At 44.6% G+C, this 21,061-nt stretch overlaps 1 protein-coding gene across 2 annotated transcripts in view; it reads left to right on the top strand.

Annotated features, from left to right (window-relative positions):
• PDE4B (phosphodiesterase 4B) overlaps nt 1-21,061 on the top strand; it is a 1,470,628-nt gene that overhangs the window by 997,369 nt on the left and 452,198 nt on the right. The window lies entirely within an intron of this gene.

The following is a 21,061-nucleotide window of genomic DNA, read 5'->3' as shown; positions in this document are numbered from 1 at the left end:
GAGAAACATCGTTAACATCGCAGTCAGTACACCGCGATGCTGTTACATCGCGGTCGTTACAACGAACACGATGTAACCACACGATGCCATTACAACGCAAGTCTTTACATCGACTTGCGCTAGATGGCGTGCTAACATTACAAATAGTGTAGTTTACTATCCCAACACCTTCCCTACTGTTAAGTGGACTGGAGTTGGAATAGTAAATTACGCTTTTCTAATGTTAGCACGCCATCTAGCGCAAGTCGATGTAAAGACTTGCGTTGTAATGGCATAGTGTAGTAACATCGCAGTCGTTGTAACGATTGCGATGTAACTGCACGCGTTATAATGACTCGCGTTGTTATGTCATACATCCGAGGTAATCGTCTCTTCTTGATGGACTTGGCTATCATTCAGTTCCTTCATTGCAAAATATGTATCACCTTACCCATGAAGTTAAGCTTTTCAAAATATATTCTTCACTGGTGTTCATTGTTTCTATAGATAATAGATAATTGGTGATCAAATGATGAGTCCTACATTGGTTAATAATATTTTGATGGAAGTCTGATAAACAGATATTTTTGTATAATAGGGTTTTTGGAGAAGGTGTCGCCTATACTACAGAAGAGGGTGGCAGCAGACTCAAATCTAAGTGACAATAATGAGAAAATAGGATCATATCGGTGACCTCTCTATTACTGACATAAATCAAAAAACAACAGTGATATGAAAGCTTCACAAAAGTCCTATTTTTTCATGCTATCACACTGTAGAGTTAGTAGCAAAGGAAAATGTATCTTTACCAATTCTGGCATCCCTAACAATCATCATCAAAAAGCATTCTAAAACATTGTTTAGTTTAATGACATCTGCTGTAGTTTTGAGACCTTAACAATCAATCAATCAGTATTTTTGAAGTGCGACAACTCGCCCCTGAGTTTCTCAAGGTGCTCGGGGTGACAGGGAGCTGCAAGTCCGACTTGGCGCTTAGGTTCAGTCGAAGTGCCAGGTCTTGATATCCTTCCTGAATTGTGTCTGTGACTGAGAGAGCCTGAGGTCGAGAGGCAGGGTGTTCCAGGATTTGGTGGCGACGTAGGAAAAGGATCTTCCTCCAGTCCTGGTCCTGCCGATCCAAGGGATGGTGGCATGGGCCAGTTGGGTGGAGCGGAGGTGTCTGGTGGGTGTGTGGAATGGTCCAGGTATGCTGGTCTGGGGTCGTGGAGGGCTTTGTAAACATGTGTGAGGAGCAGGATGGTGACTCTTTTGTTCGAGGGAGCCAGTAGAGTTCCCGTAGGTGTTCAGAGATGTGGCTGTGGTGGGGTATGTTGAGGACCAGTCTGGCTGTGGCGTTTTGAACGTTCTGTAGTTTCCTGAGGAGTTTCTGGGTGATGCCTGAATAGAGTGCATTGCTGTTGACGAGTCTGTGCCGATGAGTGTGTGTGTGACCGTCTTTCTGGTCTAAGTGGGGCTCCAACTGAAGGTGAACAGTGTGGAAACATTATGAGGAGACGTCATTGATCTGGTGGTTCACAGTAAGCGAGGAGTCCAGTATGATGCTGAGGTTTCCTGCGTGGTCCGTGGGTGTGGGGGGTTCCTAAAGCGGCGGGCCATCATGAGTCTTCCCAAGCTGAGGTGTTGGGCCCCAGGATGAGGACTTCAATCTTGTTTGAGTTGAGCTTGAGGCAGCTGTCTCTCATCCAGGTGGTGACAGCCTTCATCCCGTCATGGAAATTGACATCATTTGCTGGATGGGTTTGTTAAATGCGTGCAGTACCACCTTTGGTATGCAGTTACCTACTTTCTGACTAGCTGACAACACAACTCAAAAGCCTGGAACTGTGATAGATGTTGGAGAAATTTTGCTGGAGGAAACATCACCCTACAGCCCCATCTCATAAGCGCTGGCTAGAAATTTGATGTGATAGAGCTGCATTTGTTTTTACATACCTGATGTGTATATCTTTTAGGAAGCCCTGATCGGAGGACGTTTGGATTTAACACTTTTCAGTGAACTGTTTTCCGACAAAACTTATAGTTGCCACTCAGGAGATTGCAGAAGTGCCTTCAAAATTCAGAGGCTTTTAAGGTGTGAGCAAAGTGGGTAATGTGCCAGGGCTCCCTCCTACCAAGCCACCCAACTCTAGAAAAGTGAACATTCTCTCTTTTTTTACCTATTTCCCTATCTTAACCTCTCTCCCTCTTCTCTGCCTACCTCTACCTTTGACTAGGTCTCCCTCTACCCAGTATCATCTTAAGGATTTTTTTACTCCCCAGCAAGACATAACTTCACTGTTTTATGGGACCCTTTTACTGAAACTTTATTGCATTATTAAGTATTGTTTGGCATCAGGCTGGCTTGAATTTCAAGAAAATGGGTAATAACATTCAACGTTATTCTGGAGAGGTGCCCCAAAATATGCCTTGCCAAAATGCTTAAGATTACACTGTCAAATATGATTTAGGGTAGCATTTCAAAACTATAATATTTGCAGATAGTCAATTGCTCAAAATATTGGAGTTAATAAAATGACAAATAGGACTTTTTCCTGTCAGTGTGTCTGGAAAACCACCAATACTGAAGTCGTTTGGGAAGGACATATGAAGGCGTAATTTAAATCACCTGAACTGTAACATGGCTCTGCTGTGTTTGACTAAATGAAGTTATGATGAAATGACTCATGAGGTCAAAACAGTGGCGCCCACTGCTGTCTATCTTAAGTGGTAGGGCAGCTGTGGGTGGTGGGCAAAGGTTTGGGGAGGGGAGAGGTTGAAATAATATTGAAGAAAAAAAACAAAAGACTTACCTGCCGCTCCGCTCCTGCTGACCGCCGCTTCGCTGCTCCTCTCGTTTCCGTCGGTCCAAAAGGGGTTGGGCCTTTGGGGCACAGGCTCCACACCCAATCCAGACGCTGCTTTCACTTGAGAGCAGTGCCAGCATTGGTATGAGTGGCCTCATTTGCCGCTCAGACGGTGCATTTGAGCATGTGCCTTTTCTCCAACCCTGCTTTGTAACATAGCCCGGTTGAGGAAACATAGGTGGGCATGTGTGTTTGGCCAGCCTACGCCTGCGCACTTATGAGTGCACTTTACTCCTCCTCCGGGTCCGCCCCGCCCTACAGTTATTGTGGGGCTCAGACAGACAGTACAAATACAATCCCAATAACTGTGTTATTGTCATTTTATTTATCATCTGCTAGCGCCGGCTGTGGGGAGATGCTCCTCCACCATTACGGAGGAGTCGTCCCTGGGTCAAAATGCTTATATTACTGTCAAGAAACTACAACTTCTTGAAATCAACATGAATAATTGTTACCGTGCCCCTTTCCCTCTATGTTAAACCTGGGATTCTCCCTCAGAGGCAGGTGGAAAGGCAGGGAAAAGAGAAAAATGTCTTGTAGAATGACTTATAGCTGCAACCAAAAACAATGACAGTTGCAATAATGTCACGATGTCCAACCTTGGTCCAGGATGGTTGATTCGTGTCAGATCTTGAGGATAGCCAAATACGGTACATTTATGTGTAGCTAAGCAAGAAGGAAACATTGAACTAGTTAGGTGTCTGCCATGGAAGGGACAAGGCACTAGGACCCTGCAGACACTGAACATTAAGGATGGACACCACTTCCCTGCAGCTAGTGGGAGGAGCAGGATATTGTGGGGACTAGAAGGGGAGGGCACCAGGAACCCCACTTGGTGACCTGGAGACCACAAGGAAGGAAGGGGATCTTCCCTGTGCTGGGTGCTTGTTGTGTGCATGCATCTCTGGGTTCAGTACAAGAATATACAAGCCCCTTGCAGGCTTCCGCGTGCTCCATGCGCCCCACCTGCACCCACTCCCTCAAGCCCCAAGTGAAGCATGACAGTGTAGTTCTAAAAATCTAGCAATGATCCTCCCGATACTGGCGAACCTGCTTTGGACAACTCTATATTAATGGATTATTGCTACTGTTCAACACGTGAAGCATCCCGTAAACACACTGGGCCTAATTCACAAAGGCCTCCGCATTCGTGGTGGAGGCCCTGCAGCCGTAGGGGAGTCTCCATACTCGGGGCAGAATCTCCGTCTCAGCACTCTACAGCAGCGGGAACAAGCCTGAGCCTGCACTGCTGTAGCTAGTGTGGATAGCTAGGGTCTGATTCAAAAAGCCTCCGCACTCGTGGTAGAGGTCCCGCAGATGTGGTGGAGTCTCGGCACTTGTCGCAGAATCTCCTCAATAATATTTATCATTGAGGAGATTCCACCCGGAGTGCGGAGACTCCCCCACGTGACTGCAGGGCCTCCGCCACGAGTGCAGAGGCCCGTTGTGAACCAGGCCCTCTGTGCTTTATAACAAAATCTGTCTCAGTAAATGGAGATCTAATAATGCAAACATTCCATTTTGTTCTGGGTTTAGAAATATAAAACTGGTGTTTTTTTTTTATTTTTGTTTTACTTTTTTATTTTGTGCATGTTTTGCTTACTGATTGAACTGTGTATATGGAGCTACTCACTCTAATTTAATAAATAACTAACGTAAATATGACTAATTAAGTTCATTTTGCAGTTTATATCAAGAAGAATAGTAGAGAAACAATCTAAGGACAGGATTGTGGTAAAAAGAAGTCGCTTCTCACTGTTTGTTTTTGTAAGATGAATAACAAATAGGTTGAAAAAAAAGTCCTGTCATGCCAGATGCGGAAATGTCATGAAAACAAACAAAATACCTCTGTAGAGAAAAAGCTGAACTAACTTTGCTTGGGGGCAATAAAATGATAATAAGGAAGGAGGGCAGCCATCTTATTGTCCCTAGTTAAGGAGCCGAGTTAGTGTTGTTTCAATCCCCTTTCTCGTGTAGCCCTTTATCTTACTGCTGTGTTCACCCTGATTACTTTGCAAACACTGTAAATTCTGTGTGATCATTGTGCGATACGGGAATTTACTGTACTGCTATTTACATTACTGGTTTGGCTTACATATATACCAACCAAAGTTCAGAGTTCTCTTGCACATCTAGTGATAGGAATGTGCAGAGAAGATTTAACTGCAGGAATTGGAAGCTGGGAAAACTACTATATAATTCTAAGCACTCACATGGTGTTATCGCAAACCGCTCTGTGACGTAAGCATGACGCAGCAGCAGCGATGCCTCTGCCTCCACCATCTGTGGCTAGGTATAGATCTGCTGTTTCAGTGACACCACTTGAGTCTAATGGCTAATGCGCGCAATTACCTGGCCCATAAGAATTATAAATTGTGGTGTGTCACAGAGACTTCGAGCCAGATTTACCAATTTCTCTAGCAGCTCAGTGCAGAAGCTGTAAATTCTGTGCTGCCTCAGAAGGAGAGAGCAGGAGAGCGCCAAATTTACTGAAATATGGCACTCTCCGCCCCTCTCGTTAGCACCGGAGCTGAAATTAGCTGCTGTGCGACTGTGAGACTCCGTTGCGCCATAGTGCAAGGGTGTCTGCATGAGTCAAGCATAGGTTTTGTCCTGAAAGCACACCTTTTCAGTGCAAAATACTAAGCTAGACTCATTTGAAACATTTTCCCACTTTTAATGTATGATGTACAGTGCAGCACACATGCGAAGTCGGAAAATAAAGGAGAAAAAAAATATTTCTCCTCCATAGCACCTGGTTGAAGGCTGAGTTATTTTCTGACACTAAACCCTGTCTACTTTATTTAATAAATTGGGTTTAGTGTCAGAGACCTTAGGTGGTTGCATGGGAACGTCCATCCACCACCAATGGTACACCCCCTTGGCGCTAAGTAATCCAAAGCACCACTTTGCGCTGCTTCGCGTTACTTTCACACTACTTCCAGCGCTAAACAAGTTGAGCACCGGAAAGAAAAAAAAAGATTTTGCGCCGATTAGCGCCACTTTTGTGACTCAAACAAGGTATCATATCTTAGTTAATGTGTCGCTTCATTTGATGAATCTCTGTGTTAAACACTCCAGGAAAACATGCAAAAACTGGTGCAGAAACATCAATTCCTTCCTGGTATTCACCAGAATCTTGTAATCTCTATTATTTCCACACCCCTGTATTTACCAGGGCACCCAGTAATGCAGGTGGTTGAAGACATCATAATTTCTCTGAAGGCAACAGTTCATAATTTCATGGTCTGGCTTTTAGACACAGGTGTAGAAGGTTTACAGGCAATACATGTTGTTGTTTTTTTTTTTTTTTGGTATATGTTTATTGAGAAGTACATGTCAGTTTATAAACAATACATTAAAAAAAGGAGTATAAACAAATAAAATTATGGCCACACAATAAATTACTATGAAATGTTACCTTCTCAGATTTCTAAATATAAAAAAGATAATACAGATATCTAAAGATACAATAGTTGAGGTACTCATAAAACCTGGAAAGGAAGAAATAGGAAAGGTGGACTAGGGAGGAGATGATAAAGATAGTATACAATATGTAGTGAACCATGTATTATAGATAGTTGGAAGATAGTAGCGATAATATCATACTAATATAATATTTCAAGTGAAGATATTCCCACTAACTCAACAATTTCAAATAGGTGAAAAGTAAGTCCTAATTCAAATAACAGTGTTACTGGCTAAAGCATCAACAGTCCTAATGATAATATCAACAGCATGAATATAAATAATGATAGTAATTAATTAATAAGGAAATTAAAAAATGAGTAATTCCCTTATTGTAGTTCCTAATTAGAAAAAAATCTGAAATATTACCAGAAATAGAATATTTATTAGCTAGAAAGGGGTTCCAAATTTGGATGAAAGTTCCAACATTGTCCTGCAATCTATAAATGAGTTTTTCATATGATGCTATTTTATACATTTCAAAAGCCATTCATCATGTGTAGGGCATTGTGGTGCTCTCTAATGTCTTAATATACAATTTTTTCCTACAGTGAGTGCAATAGCTATCAATCGTCTTGTATGGTTTAATATATGTTTTCTTGCAACTTCTAGAATTTGTAGTATGCTTAGACAGGGGATTAGTTCCATTTTCTTAATCTTCTGCAAATGCAAAGAGGGTCTATAATCTGGGTATAGATCTGTACGATCTAACATCAGTCTATCTTAATTATTGAGTTTTTTACCTATGAAAGTTTCTTTTAGAAGTACTAGTGAGCCCATTTTCATAACTTCTTTTCAGTTCAGTTCAGTTCAAATTCTTTATTTCGATGGTTAAAAATCATCATAAAAAGTACATATTATAAATACAATAACACAAATTATTATACATTTCATTAGTAAAAAAAATAACCATCGGCCGAACTGTTACAATTCATATAAAGTGCAATTTAATTTTTAAAAATGAGTTAGTCTCTAGTATTCCTTAATCTTACTGCAGCTTTCAAAAAACTTATTATTGAGCATAAAGTGTGCATATTATTTGCTCTTTGCAGAAACAACAGGGCTACTTTCCCATGACGAAATTTTCCAAGTTTTAAAATGTCAACTAGAAACATACGCCTAGGGAGATGATAAAATGGGCACAATAATACAAAATGAAGGGTGTCCTGCGGAGACAGATTGTCGCAGCCACAGGCACCCTTCTGCTCAATAGTTGCAGTAAAACCAGAAGGATAAGATACAATATTATGCAACAAATTGAGCCTAAAACGACACATTAAGAATCTATCCTGTTGATTATGCAGCAAGAATAGATAGGGTTCCATACCCACTGTCTCTTTGATTAAACAATGCGCTACCACTGAGCGTTTTGATGTTAGGGCTTTAGTCTCCCTGAGCATCTCCAACTTATCCAGCAACAATCTTTTAATTTGTGCTTTGCTCTTTCTTGAAATTAGTGCAGGGGTACTAAAAAGCGTATGCTGGCCTACAGATTCTAAAGTTACTTTCACATAGTTAAGCCATGGGATTGACATTCCTTTGTCCCTTTGTAAACAATCAGTGAGAATTTCCTTGCTTAGTCCAGCATCCGGGTTAACCCAAATGCTGAGCCAAGCCAAAACTGGTCTAATCTTAATCTGATCAGCAATATATGGGATTCCGAGTTCAGAGTGGGCAATTTCAGCTGGTATTGTGTGTGGGATCTTCAGGATTCTACGAATAAATTTATCTTCTTCTAACTGTAGCTGTTTAACATCCCTGAAGCCCCACACCTCTGCTCCATATACTGCTTTGGCTATACTTATTGAGCTGTATAAGCTCATTACTTGCTCAGGAGACCAGCAACCTAATCTTTGGGCAAAATTCATGATTGCACCACATGACGAAACTAGTTTGGTACAATGTTCCTCCAACAATTTGTCAAATTGAATTTTTCCATCAAATAATAGGCCTAGATACGGGAAGGTGGTTACAATACCCATAGTGTGGGTCCCAATATTGAACACCGGTTTTTTAATCGTTTTTTTACCTGCAATCAGCGTAAAGGACTTAGTCAGATTTACGGAAAGGTCTAGTTTTTCCATAAAATCTACAAATCCATTGATCAATATTTGAAGACTTCGCAGTGTCCGGGCAAGGAGAACCGCGTCGTCCGCATACAGAAGGACTGGTATTTGACGCTTTCCTACCCTAGGGCAGTCAGCTGCCTGGGCTATGAGGGTTGACTCCAGGTCATTGATATATAGTGAGAATAGGAAGGGGGCAAGAATGCACCCCTGCCTTACTCCACTGGAACATTGGAAGGAATCAGTTTGCCCCCCCTCCATACTATAGCGAACCCTCGCCGTAGTGTTCCAGTGTAGCTCTCGCAAGATGTTTATCAATCCCCGGTCAATCCCCAAAGAGATCATCCTTTCCCAGAGCTTGCTTCTGTTCACATTGTCAAAGGCCGCAGCCAGGTCCATAAATCCCATGTAAATGGTACCGTTACTTGCTCTAGTATATTTAGCGACCAGAAGGTATAAGTTTAAGCATTGATCACTGGTCGATTTTCCCGTTCTAAAACCGTACTGGGTATCAACTATTGTGTGGTGTTCTTCTGTCCAGACCATTAAACGATTTAAAACCACCCGCCCCAACATTTTGGCCGAGACATCAATTAGTGATATGGGTCTGTAGCATTGAGGATTGTCCTTATTACCTTTTTTAAAAATGGGTACGATTATGGCAGTGGACCACGACCTCGGGAGTCCTGTTTTAATAGCTGCATTTAGTACTCTTGTTAAAATTGGCGCCCACAAATCACTATTACTTTTGTACAAATCTGGGGGAGTGCCATCAGGCCCGGGTGCTTTATTTGGTGTTAGCCCTTTGATTGCCTGCGTAATCTCCATGAGTGTAAAATCCTGCGCCTCATTCCTATTGCCAACCCATTCCCCTTCTTGTTTAGGATCTTTAGAATGATTATAGAGGTTCTCAAAGTGGACTACCCATTGCTGTGGAAGAATATTTGTACTAAGGACCGGTGTACTGTTGTCATGAAAACAGGGCCTATTTATTATCCTCCAAAATTCAGTAAAGTCCCTGTTTTCTCCAGCCTCTCTTAAATCAGCCCATAATTCTGTTTTTAGGGTGGTCTTTCTTTCTCTAATCTTAGTTTTATAGATTTTTCTATACTTTGCCACTTCCACTATGTCCCTGGGATTTTCCTTAAGACTTGCTTTTAAATTTCTTAGTGCTCGTGCACAATTTGCATCGAACCATCTTGGGTTAGTCACTGATTTTCTAGGGCCTTTTGACTCTAATAGTTTTTCTACAAATTTGGTTAGTTCCCTAAATGAGGCAACTAGGTCAACACCCTCTATTTGGAAATCTAAACATTCCTCCAGCCACTTTCTCGCCTTTAGCACCAGTACAGTGTAAAACTCAGGGGCATTAATTTTTGCCCATTTTAAACGCCTTCCATGATCTATGGGTTGTAAAATAGTGTCCAACTGTTTATTCATTTTAGCATGACCCTTATACAATATTTCTATGGACAGAGGATTATGATCGCTAAAGGCACTCCATTTAGTGTTTACCTTCCCGAGCCGATGTTTAGCAAAGGTGGATATCAAAATGTAATCTATAATGGACGAACATCCCCTTCCTTTAAAAGTCGGTATTAGAGTGCCCTCTGGTTCTGGGGTTACCAGATCAATAGTATGTGCTAATGAATGGCTACCTATTAGTTTTGTTAACAATATACCCTCGGGGGTGTGCTCAAAATGTGGCCCCTTTCTAAGTGGGCAAAGATCCCAATGTATAGTTACCGGTATCAGGCGTGAACAAAGGTGACAATTTAAATCCCCCATTACAAGGACGAATGAGTTTTCCCTGCTTTTTCTTAGGTCGGTTTCCTGTTTTAATCTAGCATCTAGTTCCTCTAACACAGCATTAGGGCCTCTTCCTGAGCCAGGGTTGTAGATGTTAAATAATTGTACCCTCAGCCCCAGTCCCTGAAAAGTTACTGCTTGCAAATTATCTGAGGTCCAAGATGATACAGTCCATCTCCATTTTAAGTTAACATCAGCATATATTATTAGGCCTCCTTTTGCTCTACCAGCCCTACTCTCCTGCGCAGGGACAAAAAAGGCCTTATAACCCTCCAAATGGTAGATATCAGGCTCAACTGCCCAAGTCTCTTGTAAGACTATTATATGGGAGTCCCTAAGCTGGTTCCTACACTCTGTATTGGCTATTTTTCCAGCTAGGCCTGCAATATTCCAAGATGTTATTTTCACCTTTCCCCCCTGTGACCCAGTAAGACTTAGACCGTGGGTATCTAATTCATGTGCCTCCCTCCCTTCTGGCAGGGGGTCTTGCCTCCCTCCACTCTGATTTTGTAGGCCGGTTGCTGGGTGATTCAATGTATACCTTCCCTCAGATGTTAATTCATTTGCTTTCATGGGCATCCTTGTTTCCTTCCCTGCCAAGCATGTCTCTAGATTGATTAGTCAATCATTTTCATCCAGCGATTGGAGAGGACTAAATCTGTTCTTCCATTGCGGGCCATCCAAATTTAATAGTGGTAGATGGTTATATTCATGATTCCTTGTCCAACATCCATCTGTTCCTCCTCCCTTCCTACCTAAATTGTGAGCCAGGGGGTACATACTTCCCTGTCTAGGATAGAAATAACCCAGTGGCATGGTTCGGATAGTACTGGTTGTATTTTTATTATAATTACCCAGTATATACTCCACTAAATTTGGATTCCTAAAATTTGCAATAATGCAATCCCCTTCAATGTCCTTTCCTCTGTTACCTAACCATGGTACTCTTCTCACGTGAATGATTTCTCCCCTTTCCCTCCCTTGGAGAGGTCTGTGTATATTTAACCACTTTATAATCTTGTTTTTTAACTCTAGGTATGACTCCCTTTGGCCCACCCTGAGTTCAGGAACCCCGGCAAAAACCACAACATAGGGGCTTGCTTCGGGGGGTAAATTTACTCCGGGAGGGGGGGGTTGAGTTTTTCCCTTACTATCAAGGGCTTTCTGCTGCGCATTAACCTGGCCGTGGGGCGCAACCTGTCCTGACTGTATCTGAGATCCCCTAAGCTGATCTTGATTTTTAGAGTGACAATCTTTCATGTTCTCAGAGGGGCATCTATCCTGTGAGTGGTCTACACTTGTGGGTGGGGCGTGTACCTGCGCAGTAGTACATAGCTCATTTCTTGTGCCAATGTTATTCATAGTGAGTGGCCTAGGGGGGAGAGTCACAGTTGATGTTGAAATTCCAATAAGGGTGGGATTAATAGTTTCCTTCAACTTCGCCTGTTTTTGAAGCTCATTAGTGATTTTGTCTAATTTCCTAATTAGCGGTTTTATTTGGGCGGTGATGAAGGTTTCCAGGTGTTTTTGCAAGTCAGTTATAACTGGTTGCAACCATCCTGGCGGGCTTAATAGACTTGATGTATCAATTTCTATAATCTCATCCTCTATTGGTTGTTTCTTCCCGCTCTTATTGGTGGATTTTGACTTCCTTACTTGTGTGATCTTTGAGCCTCTTTTGCCAACCTAGGCTTAATTAAATTTGGTCTATTTGTTGACTTACAAACAGGTGGCTCAGCCTCTGTTGGCTGCTGACCACAAGGTAAATCTCCAAATGAGGTATCCAAGTTATCAACCTGCAAACTATCACAAAGGTTTTCTTCTGGAGCTTGCAGAGAACTACTTTGCATTTGTGTATGGGAGTTGTGTGTAGGGATCATTGATAGGCGTCTCTGGGTACGTTCAATTTCACCATTTACTGCCCCAATGACCTTCATAAGCATTAGATCTATGGCCGTTGGGGGTGCAGAATACCCGACAGTAATATCTGTGTTAGATTGGCTATTTGTCGTTATCAAAGGTGTAGTTACCTTACGCTTAGTTGATCTTGTTTTGGGTTTAGTAGCCATGGTGCCCTTTCAATTTACACCCCCCTTTCCTCCCAGTATAAGCGAGGCAAGATGATCCAATATAGATCTGTGTATGTTATTTAACATTTACTTACTTAGGAAGTCAGGGTACATCACATATATCAATAATATCACCTAATGTGCACCACAACCATCACAGACTCCAACCTATGGGTGCTATGCAAAGTGTCCACCCCTACCACTTGAACAGGTGAGCCACAGACGTCTTGTATATGAGGCAACCCCAATGCCTGGATTTTATGCCACTGGATATGGCCCAGCCCGGCCTCCTTGTGCCTCTGAGGGCCACAGAGGGCCCGCCCTTTGCCCGGGCTTAGCCCGGCGCTACCCGCGCGCGATCCCGTGACCCGGGAGGAGGGGTTGTTTTTGTAGCGCCTGCGGGCGCGAAATCCGTCACTTCCGCTTCCGGGCAAAGGATCTTGGGAGATGTAGTCTTTATCTCCCCCCACACAGCGGCCGCGATGTCCAGCGGCGGCGGGAGGGAGAAGGAACGAGCAGCAAGGAACTCTGCAGCCCCCAGAGAACTTCACCAGAGCACAGGTAAGCTCAGGGATGCTGGCGCAGTCGGTCCGTTTATGGCAGGAACCCCCCGCTTTGCCGGAGGAGGGGTTGTTTTTGTAGCGCCTGCGGGCGCGAAATCCGTCACTTCCGCTTCCGGGCAAAGGATCTTGGGAGATGTAGTCTTTATCTCGCCCCACACAGCGGCCGCGATGTCCAGCGGCGGCGGGAGGGAGAAGGAACGAGCAGCAAGGAACTCTGCAGCCCCCAGAGAACTTCACCAGAGCACAGGTAAGCTCAGGGATGCTGGCGCAGTCGGTCCTTTTATGGCAGGAACCCCCCGCTTTGCCGGAGGAGGGGTTGTTTTTTGTAGCGCCTGCGGCGCGAAATCCGTCACTTCCGCTTCCGGGCAAAGGATCTTGGGAGATGTAGTCTTTATCTCCCCCCACACAGCGGCCGCGATGTCCAGCGGCGGCGGGAGGGAGAAGGAATGAGCAGCAAGGAACTCTGCAGCCCCCAGAGAACTTCACCAGAGCACAGGTAAGCTCAGGGAAGTGTATTCCTTTGCTTTTAAACAAGCTTGAGTTGTCTATAATGTCATTCAGACATCAGGGTGAAATAATCCACATTATTCACCATTTAGCCATCTACAATTTCACGTTGTATGTGCCTTCCCCCTCAAATCATCTGTTCCTGCTTCCAACACATATGCAGGGACTGAAGTGTAATGGGCAAGCAATACATAACATTGAAAAACTTGGCTTCCTACCACCCAATATTACCACCTTTAAATTACACCCTTTCCTCAAAATTTAAAATGAAATACCATGCGCCCTGACACCCACCACTACCAGCCTCTGAGACCTGCCCACAACCATTAAACCCAAATATTAAAAATTATCTGGCCTCCAGTCAACCTCATGAGCCATCCTATTACCTGCCTGCTCAAAACTATGATTCCCACTCTCACAATAAAAGCAGAGAGCCAGCACAGCGCAGACAGCGGCTCTGTGAGAGCCATTTGTTCGAACAGGTTGTTTTGTCCTGTCAGTGGGGAAAAGGTGTTTGGCACAAGCACAGTGCCGCCCACGTTCTCCTGCCTCATTCGGGTCTGTGGAGACACAGGAAAGGTAGAAAAAGGCAGGTGAGACTGCCAATCGCCATTCCGTTGCTTTATGCTGGTCGCTGGAGACCTTGGTGAGGCGGTGCAACAAGTGATGGCTGGTGACATTTGAAAGTGGTAGGGCATAAACGTTAGGCATGTGTTTTCAGTAGCGATCAACCACTGCATTTATTTTACTTTAACCTTGTCATAATTTTGAAAACTGTGTATCCCATGATGGGGGCCCCATCACACCCATTTGCACAGAATCACAATTACAACTCAAATACATGACCTTTGATCTGAGCGCTCTTTAGATAGGCCAATTATTGAATGGCCATGTATTCCGACCACCTTTTTGACCCACTGACAAACCCTTTGAGAAACTCACAGTGCCTTCAACCACAGCTCCAGAGCTCTCAATCATGCAAACAAGTGGTGGCACTCAGTTCAAACTATGTACTGTACAAGAGTAATGTGCTACACAAAAAGTACAGAATTAAAATCCAAGAAGTAGCTAACATTATTCTACATTATCCTGCATCTTGAATTGACACCTGAGCAAAACTGATAGCCTACCTGAATTGCAAAGGTATCCGAAGACTGCTGATGCCTAGTTGTGGTCCAAAGTCACCCTCCGACGCTTACGCTGGTGCCATGGAGAAGATCAACGCGGCCAAGTGAAGATAAATGCGAAATAAATGCACTTGTCTGCATTCCACTCCAAAATTGCGGTGCAGCATACTAGGTACATGGGCTCTGCTATACAGAAGGTCACAAAGCAGGGCCTGCAGCAGGAGCATCCAGAGAGAGGAGCTGACAGGTGTCCCGGTGGGACAGCAGTAGGAAGTGGTCTGGAAATGCCTCTTGTCACTTGAGAACAGGCGTCAGTGGAGACATTAAGCTGTGCTAGGAAAGCAGCGAATTCAAACCAGGCCCCACTTCTGCAGGAACATAGGGTTGAAGGCTCTGAAAATAGAGCACATACAGCCTACCATTAGAACTCACGTTGCCCTCATGTTCGCAGGCTAATTGTCCTCTCTTCCTGCTCCCTTATGTACCATGGCTGCGCCGAAGCCCTCGTCTTCCCCTTAGCATCTTTAACTGGACTGCCGAATCTAGCATTTCTCGCATGGTGTGCCACTGCCCTTCAGCCGCGGCCCATGCAGGTAAGAGCGGTGAGGCGGTGGGGCTGGGTTGAGGGGGAATTTGACAGGCGGCTAGGAGGGGAAATTACCTGTTGTCCTTAGGTAAACCCCCTCACTCCCCAAACTTTGCACTCTTCTGATGAAGCTCTGCTCACCTACTGAGAGCAGTTTCTATTTACCAGCTCTGACATTGTGGGTGGCTGGCCCGAGGGCCCGGGGGAAATTGGAAAGGGCAGGCACGTTTATATTTCTTCATCCCTTGCATGTGGACATTTTTCAAGCATGTTGGGGCCTGCAAATAAGAGGTATCTTGAACGGCAGTGGCGGCAGCGGACTCCACTTAGTCCTGTGTCTGTTATCAGTAAGAGTTCACGATAAAATGTTGTCAGATGCTGCGCATCATTTTTTGGGGGGCACTTTTATATGGCACGGACTTGACCTGTATAGTATTGGAGTGCTTTATATGAGCACCAATTACATTACACAAGGTCATATTATGTTTTTTAGCTGCACAGGGAACGTTAAATGGTTTGCCCAGATTCATAAGATGCTGCGCGAATGTCGGCATTCGAACCTGGATCCCCGAATTGAGCAGCTCCTTTTATGAATGGCCTGCGCTGCAATGTGGTGCCCTTTAAATGTTGTGCAGCGGAAGGTTTAACAATAGATGAGGAGCACTGAGTCCCCCCACCGCCTCCTGGGTCTTAATAAGAATGAAAGCTTCACCGCCTCCTCTTCCCTCAACTGTGTGCACAATCTTGGGGTCTCCCTGCTCTTCCTAAGGTGTACACTACAGTAATCCCTTGTTTACCGCCTAGTTTTAGGCTATGCACGTCTACACGCTCATATAGAATGTTGCATTAGGTGCTTGCAAGAAGGATAACAGGGGCGGCCTATCCTATCTGTATCAGTGGAATAGGCGGGATGCCCACACTTATTTCAAAAAGTGAAAAGAAAGAACTGTAAGGCATATATTGCACTGTTCAACTAGGGCACCTGTTAGCAGTATTCGCGCTCTTAATACTTGAACAACAACTGCTGCATTTTTTTTTTAATTACCTGCAGGCTACTGGGCCGCAGAGCACTGCAGGGTACAGTGGGAAGTTAAATTGTTTATTCAGACCAACATATATGCAACTTGCAGGGTGCAACTTTGTTCCGCAAGTCTCTAGGAAGTGGAACTGGAACTCTGGAGCAGAATGGCGTCTCAGACTAAATACAGCGCGGGAAGCAGACACCTGGAGTCTGCGCAGTGTGTCTTCAAAAGTCATGATGATAAACTGCGCAGACTCGATTTCCCGGCTTCCTGCCTGCAGCCTCTACCCCACCCTTTCCCAGCTCGTCACAGGGTGGGCCCCCACGCCACCCTATGACGAGTTGGGAAAGGGTGGGGTGACAATGCTCTCCACCCCCTGATTGTCGTGAAGCCCCAGCACTACAGGGCTAACTTTACCCCCAAGTCATCAGGGGGTGGAAACAGGTCCTTGATGCTATATCTTTGCTGAGCAGATGACCTCACAGGCCTCAGGGCTATGAGATTTTAAGCCTGGCACATACTCTGGACTTTGGGCCTCGTGCAGGTGTTGAGAATGCAGAAGTAATTCACCAAACAGCAAGCACGACTACCGTGAGTGGCAGTGTGCAGCAACCCCCTAGCCAGTAGCCAACAAGATTAGATTCAGCGTGTGGGTACATTTTTTTATTTTTAAAAAGCACCTTCGCATTTTCGCATGGACAAATTTTTTTTATTCTCCAATTCTGATCTGGGGACAAAAGTAAAGGGAGCGGAGCCCCGATGCCCTCTCCCAGAAACCACCATGGGGTGCAACAAAGTGGAAGCAACCACGTCACCTTGGGATGTCACTAACAAGTTTCGTAAACCACTTTGGTGATCTCACGGCAGTGATTAACCAAACAACTGTTTTTTTCTCCAATAGAGGTATGCTATCAAAGCCATATAGATCAGATAAATACATTTTCACTTAGTTTACAGGGAATGAATCAAACATGATTTTCCTCCAGTTCAAAAAATAGACCTCCACTGATCTTCCATACCTCCATTTTATTTGCATATAATAAAAATGCCTCAAATTTATATTTCTGCACTTTTCAAATGAGATGGGAATTAATCAGTCTGTTCCACTTGTAATTATATGAAGGCTATTTATGAAGGAAAATTGCAATGTAAAATTTCTGTTGCAATTATAGAGTAATGTCTAAAGCAATGGTTTCACGAAAAGTTTCTGCCATTTTTCACCCTGATGTAAAATATGTTTGCGATATCCACAGCAACAAATTGTATTTGCTTCATATCTATTACAAGAGCAGCAAAACTGATGCAAAGTGGCATTGCTCTGTTTTTCACGTGAGCCAAGCTTAATACTCCTGTTTGTATTCTGACCATGACTGTGGAGTGGCAAAAGCCGCTGTTTCTTGGCACGTGGAGAGCAAATGCATCATTTCATGATAGCATTAGCTGGGTTATTTTACTAATCTTCAGCATATCTGTGCATTGGCAAGGCAGCATGGAAATATGACTGAGTCATCTCCAGCCCAATGCAAAGTAACCTGCCTATTTTACATGTGTTTTGGTATGTAGAATGCATCCTTATGTGCTCAGGTTAAGCCTCCGCAAGAGCAACAGCTTCTTCTCTGACAGGAAATTAGGTAAGTTGTACAGTGGCCGGCAAAACAGTGCGTAGCACTCTTCAGCAGCCATCATCATATTTGCAGGACTGTACTCCTGTTTTTGACATATCTAGAGATATTTTTTGTTCGCCTTACTCTCTAAATTTACAATGAGTCTTGCATGTCACTGTCTTACCTGTTTTCAAAGTTAACATTTATTTATGACTATATTTTATGCTGACAAATATTCTATCCTTTCATTAGATTGTTGTTGGCCTTCAGGTTCTATAAAGTGGTTGTTAGAAATGGGTGTCTATAGTTGGCAAGGATTAGCACCTTTCACCAAGTAGGCACCCTTCCTGCTAGTCAGGAGAAGGGAGTTACACTCCTAAAATAACCCTTGCTCACCCCCTTGGTAGCTTGGCACGAGCAGTCTGGCTTATCTTAGAGGCAGTGTGTAAAGCATTTGCACATAACCAACAGTAACACAGTGAAAGCACTGCCAAAGGACACCACAACAGTTTAGAAAAATATCCAATATTTTTATTTACTTAAGACAAATCCAAAAATGATAAAAATCCACAATACAGTACTTAGAAACCATCAGTAATCAAAATAGACTTGAAATAAAGCTCCTTAACGTCAATAGCTCAGTCTGGGGCTATCACTGCGTCGGGAACAACAAATCCAAACAGTTCTGGCTGACTGAGGCGTCGCGGGCCAATCACAGTGTCGGGAAGACAAGCAAAACAGTACCTTTAGAATTGTAGAGTGTCGTCGACCTCTCGTTGAACTCCGAAAGCACGGCGTCCACAGACGTCAGTTCTGGAGGTCGATGCACGAGTCGTCTGGCCCTTGGAGTTATACCCGTTGCAGATCGAACTCCACACTGTTGAAGTCAGGAGCATCAGCAGGCGTCGGGTGCTCCGGTGCAAAATGCAGCGATGCGGCACCATCAAGTTGCAGTGCAGGCAGCGGCTCGGTTACGGTCGTCCAGCGGCAACGGTTAGACCAGGGCTACGGTACAAAGTGATGCGGTGCTCGTCACGGTGCTGGCAGGTCACGTTGCAAGCAGTAGCGTCATCGTTGCTGAAGTGCTGTCGTCAGCTGACGAACTGGAGTCGATGGCGTCGGCGTCGGTAGGCCAAAGCTGCGATTGCGGGATGAGGACGGTGCTTCGTGTAACTTACGAGCAGTGCCCTCTAACCACGGTGCAAGCAGCGGCGTCGATGATAGCGTGGAGCGTTGTCGTTGGGGATACCAGAGTGATGGCGTGAAGCAAAGCGGTGCAGAATGCAGTGCCCACAGGTCACGGTGCAAGCAGCGGATCAGTGGCGGCGCTAGGTGGCGTTGTCAGTGAGACCAGGGTTGTGGTGCGGCATTGGGGCGGTCCCCTTTGCGGTGCCTTTGGGACACAAAGTCGGCAGCGGCATTGTAGACGGTGTTGGGTTGCTTTTCTTCTCTTGCAGCACAAAACATACAGTTCCCAGTGCTGAGGGCAGAAGAACCTGAAGTCTTTGCTGTTCCTGAGACTTCTTGAACAGGGGGCAAGCTCTACCTCAAGCCCTTGGAGAAACTGACAAAAAGGAAGTTGCAGAAAGTTCAAGTCCAGTCCTTTCACTGCCCAAGATAGAAGCAGCCACTGCAGGCCAATACAGCAAAGCACACAGCAAAGTGATAGCCCCTCCTCACAGCTTCTCCAGCTCTTTTTCTTGACAGTCTTCTTGGTTCCAAAAGAGTTCTGAAGTTTGGGGGTTTGGGGGTTTGGACCCCACTTTTTATAGCCCAAAATCCTTTGTTCTCTGGGGGCAGAGAGTCTCTGTGCCCAGCCAGAACCAGTTCTGTCCTGTCTGGTGCAGCTTCCTGGCAGGAGGTGGAGACAGCATTGTCAGAGGCAGACCAGGCCCATTGAGGTGAAAGGAAATCTCCTCCCCCCTACTCTGAATGCAGCCCAGGTCTATTCAGCCCATCCCTGACCCATCTAGACTCTCTGGAGCCACTGCTCCTCCCCAGCCCCTGTCATCCAGCCATACAGTCAATCCACAAACCCAGCAGAGGCACTCCGGATGGCTAAGCAAGAAAATACCTACTTTCTAAAAGTGGTATTTTCAAACACAGAATGTAAAAATCACCTTTACTTAAAGAAGCATCTTTAGATTCTGAGTTCAGGCATACTAAACTTCAATTTTCTACCTTGTTCCCAGGGGTAGTTATTTTTATAAAATGTTATAAACAAACTCCCCATTCAGTCATATGAGAGCGGGTAGCCTTGCAATAGTGAAAATCGAAATTGGCAGTAAATCACTATCAGGACATGCCACACAAACCACGCCATGTCCCACCTTCCACATACACTGCATCCTGCCCACAGGGGTACCTTGGGCCTACCTTAGGGGTGACTGATATGTAAGAAAAGTGAAGGGTAGGGCCTGGAAAGTGGGTGCACTTGCCAAGTCGACATGGCAGTTACAAACTGTGCGCAGACTCTGCAGTGGCAGGTCTGAGTTACCTTTTCAGGGCTTCTCATGTGGGTGGCACAACAGTGCTGCAGGCCAACTAGTAGCATTTGATTTACAGGCCCTGGCACACTCAGTGCACTTTACTAGGGACTGATTAGTAAATCAAATATGCCAATCATGGAAACACCAATCCATAATAACAATTTTCACAGAGAGAATAGGCACACATTAGCACTGACTAGAAGTGGTAAAGTGCCCAGAATCCTAAAACCAACAACAGCAGGTCAGGAAAACATTAGAGGTAGAAGCAAAAGGTTTGGGGATAACCCTGCAAAAAGTGCCATCTCCAACAGTGGTACTTTCAATTTGTATTGCTAATTTGGCCCTTATTTAGGGTTTGGCGGAATGGATCCTCATGCCACACTAAACCTGGAGCAGGAGAAACTGCTGGGGTACTATTGTTGGAGCCTCCTCTGGCTTCACCCGCTGCATCCCTTGCCCCAGCTGTCCATCTGCCAAAGGACCACTGGATTGTACTGACTGTTGTCCAGCCCTATTGAGGGTGGGACCACAGGCATTCATTTTCTCTGCCCATAGGGACTATAGCCATTCATATTTCCTGCCCATGTCTGCCCCGAGGGGTGGTAAGTAGAAGCCACATGCAAGGAAAAAGTTTCCTCTTCATCAGAGTAAATTTTTTTTTTCATAAAAATATCTCCTGCTTTGATAGTTTATTTTCTTTGAACAAAAAAAAGGTTTGTTGAGCAGGCTCTTTAAAATACCACCCAGTTAAGTAAACTTAACTGCTGTATTGTGAGTGTCATGATGGCCACTCCCTTCACAGAATAGAGATTCTCACCAGTCAGATGTGGATCTAAATATGCTGAGTGGCTCACTGCCAAGGTGTTGGGGATTATATCCTCCATCCTCCTGACAAAATGGTGTGCTGC

Source organism: Triturus cristatus, chromosome 4_2, assembly GCF_964204655.1.
Source record: "Triturus cristatus chromosome 4_2, aTriCri1.1, whole genome shotgun sequence".
Classification (NCBI taxonomy): Eukaryota; Metazoa; Chordata; class Amphibia; order Caudata; family Salamandridae; genus Triturus; species Triturus cristatus.
Note: the sequence above shows the minus strand (reverse complement) of the source record. Positions and strands in the feature narration are given on the sequence as shown.